Below are 4,800 nucleotides of genomic sequence, written 5' to 3' on the forward strand. Positions count from 1 at the left end.
AGCAACTTGTATTTCTAGGTTGAACTTACTCAAAAGGATACTGACCATTATCTGAAAGGGCAAAGACAATTTCAGCTTTTGTGACACAAAGTGGACTGTACCAATTTAAACTCATGACTTTTGGTATGAAAAATGCACCAGTCACATTTCAAAGACTAACCAATAAAGTCATTTCTGGATTACCCAATTGAGTAGTGTACATCAACGAGCTGATGATTTTTAGTCACACTTTGAAGGAACATTTGCAGCCAATCAATCTGAAAATTTTACACGTGGCAGGGTGAGAAAATGATCAGATGTTACCCAGTGGGACACCAGTAGAGACATCAAGTCCTGTTTCGTCCTTGTCTCTCCTTAATAGATTACAACTGGATGATAAGCTGGATGGTGAAAGCAAAGATTTCTTTGTTATAGTTGATAACCCAAAGTGTCTGCAATGTAGACATACATCACCTACAGAGTTACCACAAAAACCACTAGAAATGAGTTTGATTTACCAGAATATACAGTCCAATATAGTTACCAGGATTTCGAATGATTGAGGACAAACCTTGAAAATTCCCAGCCAACTCATCCTGTTCCAGCTCTTCCAGAAAAGTTTGTAGTGAAGGGAGTGGTGGATCGCTTTTCAGAAGACATTATGGAAACCAGAAGGAAAGCCCTGGACAGGTTTCTGAAAAGAATCATGGATCATCCTGTTCTTTCTTACAATGACCACTTCAGTGTTTTTCTCAGTGTAAAGGATCTGAAACCTCATAAAAAGTAAGGCCTAGTTTTTATCACAAAGGTGGGTGAGTCTGTAAAATATGTTACCGGAGGTTACAAGCTAAGAAGCTGCCCTGTTGAGTTTTCTGCTATGGGGTATTACTAGGACATGTTTTCTCAGACACTGGACACTTGACTGAATTGCACTGAGGATAGTCAAAGAGCAAGCAGAATATTTAGTGGAGCTTTGAGAATATGGACTCATTTATTTTTCCTGGTCTGCTATCAAATAACAACTAATCAAGCCCCTCAACAGGGTATCAAATGTTATTGGCAGCAACAGCATAGCCCTGGAAGATCTGCCTGAGGACATGTCTGAAGACTTTCTTCCTGTCCTTCGAGAATATGTATTCTATTTAGAATCGATGAGGGAAGACAGAGGCATTCGATGGCAGGAGTAAACAGACTGAAATAGATCGTAGATTGAATGTTTGCATGCTTACAGTTGATGTATATGTATATTTATTGTAGTGTACTAATAGAGGAAGACTAAAGTTTTTAAAAATGAAGCCAACTTTGTATACTGATGGTTCATTTTTTAAGGGGAGAGGTATAACGATGCTGTCACTTTAAAAGGTTATTTTGTCCTTTATTCTCTTGAAGAGAGGAGTAAGGCAGATGTGCCAAGCTTTCTCCAAGAAAGTTAACAATTTGTGAGGCCTTGGGGTGTTTTAAAAGTCAGAGCAATGGAAGCACACAGGGTGCAGCCAGATCTCTCAGATCAGGATTCCTATTTTTTTTAATCTTTAAGTTTAGTTTTTAAGCAAAAGCCTTTGGGATCTCAAAAGAGTTGGTAGCTTCACTGAATATCTCCTACCTGGTACTTTCTCTGAATTTTCTCTTGATGTTGTTTTCCTCCTGGATTGGAGAACTGCATGTGAGAATCTGTGTCTGAATTTGCCTTTTGGCCAAGGAGTTTGTTTTTGGGATGCTACTATATTGGAACAGCTAATTAGTAACAGGTACTGCATCTATTATTCAGTTATTTTTTCCAATATATTAAGTTATTCTAAATTCTTCTTTCTTTTGTTTCTATTTTAACTAAAGTGTTTAAATAAATTGTGTTTTACTTAATGTCAAGTAGGTTGACCAGCTGCATTGAATGTGCTTTATATCTACCTTTAAAATAAGAAAAGTTAAGGTCTAGGCTACCTTCTTAAAATATATTGAGGGTGAATGGTCCAGTCCATATCAATACAGCTTTAAGAAATTGCCCTGATGATACTGTGTGAACTGATTTCCAGAACTACTTTTGCTAATCCATGTGCAAATGTAAATCACCCTTGATCCTTACACATGGGGAAATGTTAGCCTCACGATAATATTGGTAGGCTATTAACCCAGAGATCCGGGTAATGTTCTAGGACCCAGTTCAAAACGTGGCGACTCGTGGAATTTAAATTCAATTAAAGTTTGGAATTAAGAGCCCAATGATGATCATTGTTGATTTTTAGAAGAAATAAATCTGTCTCACTAATGTCATTTTGGGAAGGAAGCTTCCAATATTCTCTGGTCTGACTTAAATGTGACTCCACACCCACAGCAATGTGATTGACTCTTACCAGCCCTCCAGGTAATTATGGGTGAGAAATAACTGGTAGTCTGGCCAATTATGCCTATCCCTCCCATGAAAGAATAAAAACAGCCATGCCTCCTTTATTTCTTTCTACCTGCTCTGTCCTACAGTGTAAGTGTTGTTAGGGGATCTGTAACTATCACCACAAATATCCCACCGCATCCCAAAACCAGCCCAGTCCGTCCCCTCCCCCCTCTGCACCACACAACCAGCCCAGCTCTTCCCCTCCACCTACTGCATCCTAAAACCAGTCCAACCTGTCTCTGCTTCCCTAACCTGTTCTTCCTCTCACCCATCCCTTCCTCCCACCCCAAGCCGCACCTCCATCTCCGACCTACTAACCTCATCCCACCTCCTTGACCCGTCCGTCTTCCCTGGACTGACCTATCCCCTACGCACCTTCCCACCTATACTCTCCTCTCCACCTATCTTCTTTTCTCTCCATCTTCGGTCCGCCCCCCCCCCCCCCGTCTCCCTATTTATTCCAGAACCCTCACCCCATCCCCCTCTCTGCTGAAGGGTCTAGGCCCGAAACGTCAGCTTTTGTGCTCCTGAGATGCTGCTGGGCCTGCTGTGTTCATCCAGCCTCACATTTTATTACCACAAATAACCTCTCACTTTTACTATTTTTTATCTTGATCCAAACTGACTCAATATCTTAGTTTAAGTCATCTCTGAGCATCGAATAAATGCCATTCTGAATTAACAGAGCTACATCACCACCTTTACCTAGCTTCCTGTTATTACAATCTGCCACATATCTGTCTATATTTACAACACATTCATGACTTTACCAATTTCCAACAATGCCTCTGTAATAATGACTTCATTGTCATACAATTTACTATTTTATTACAAATGCAGCATGGATTCAGACATATGTCAAAAAATTTGTTTTTTTTGACAGTTTTCACAATCTATGGCCTTATCTGCCAAAGCATTCTTATATTTGCATTATTTTTTTCTTCCTGCCACACTCTGGTTATCATTACCCAGACTGCTGCCCTGTTCTATTGCTTTATTTTCTTCCCTTATCATATAATTTGATCTTCCTCCCATTCCAAAATTGTGTTTAAAACTTTGTTTATGACCCTAGTTTTATGTTACCAGAGGCTAATCCCAACACAGATCAGGTGTCAGCCATTCCAGTGGTTCAAATTCCACTGTTCCCAGTGGTTCAGGGGTCCAAACCCTATACCAATTTTTGATCCATGCATTCATCTCCCAAATCTAATTTATCCTTTCTAATTCACTCGAGGTTCAGGTAATAGTCCATAGACTAGAATGAATTGAATTCCAATGATGAGATGGGAGTGACTATTCTTTATAGGGCTCATCGTTGAAAATAAACTTTACTGGGTGAGTGGCCTGTCCATCATCACAAGTTAGAACTCAACAACACTTAATACTCCAAACATGATCTACACCATCCAGGACAGAACCAATTACCTGATTGGCGCCCCTAGGAGTATCTTAAACATTACAACACTACCATTGGCACACAGGTAAAGTTCCAATGTCCCATTATCACATTAGAGAGATACTACTGGTGGTGAGTTTAACCTAAGTGTCGCCACACCTCAGGTAAGGTCAAGAAGGCGGGGCCTAAACGGTGACCTCAGGCAGTATAGGAATTGAAACCATGCTGTTGACATTGTCTACATTGTAAATTAGCTATCCAGGCACCTGAGCTAACTGACTCCCAAATATACTAGCCAGAGGATACTTTGCAGCAACTTACCTAGGCGTCAATTATATCTTCCAAACCAACAATCTCCACTGCCCAGAGGAACAAGAATAGCAGACAATGGGGAAATAATGATCCCCCTGAGTCACAAACCGTTCTGGTATGAAACTATATTGTCATTCCTTCATTTTGAGGGTCCAGGTCACAAACACGGCCTGGCACAATGTGCTGCCATATCTGCTGCTAGGTAACTGCTGCCCAGGAGCTCTTGTATCAAATATAAACGACAAAGAACATTGTGAGAATCAGCACCTAATCTACATAGAACATAGAACATAGAACATTACAGCACAGTACAGGCCCTTCGGCCCTCGATGTTGTGCCGACCTGTCATACCGATCTCAAGCCCATCTAACCTACACTATTCCATCTACGTCCATATGCTTGTCCAATGACGACTTAAATGTACTTAAAGTAGGCAAATCTACTACCATTACAGGCAACGCGTTCCATTCCCTTACTACTCTCTGAGTAAAGAAACTACCTCTGACATCTGTCCTATATCTTTCACCCCTCAATTTAAAGCAATGTCCCCTCGTGCTCGCCGTCACCATCCTAGGAAAAAGGTTCTCTCTATCCACCCTATCTAACCCTCTGATTATTTTATATGTTTCAATTAAGTCACCTCTCAACCTTCTTCTCACGAATGAAAACAGCTCAAGCCCCTCAGCCTTTCCTTGTAAGACCTTCCCCCCATACCAGGCAACTTCCT

The 4,800-nt window shown here is 40.8% G+C and overlaps 1 pseudogene; it reads left to right on the forward strand.

Moving 5' to 3' along the window:
* The first annotated feature begins 296 nt into the window (after nt 1–296).
* On the forward strand, nt 297–1,166 carry LOC125452927 (sorting nexin-30-like; annotated as a pseudogene).
* Nucleotides 1,167–4,800: the final 3,634 nt, after the last annotated feature.

This window comes from Stegostoma tigrinum, chromosome 1 (genome assembly GCF_030684315.1).
Source record: "Stegostoma tigrinum isolate sSteTig4 chromosome 1, sSteTig4.hap1, whole genome shotgun sequence".
Lineage (NCBI taxonomy): Eukaryota > Metazoa > Chordata > Chondrichthyes > Orectolobiformes > Stegostomatidae > Stegostoma > Stegostoma tigrinum.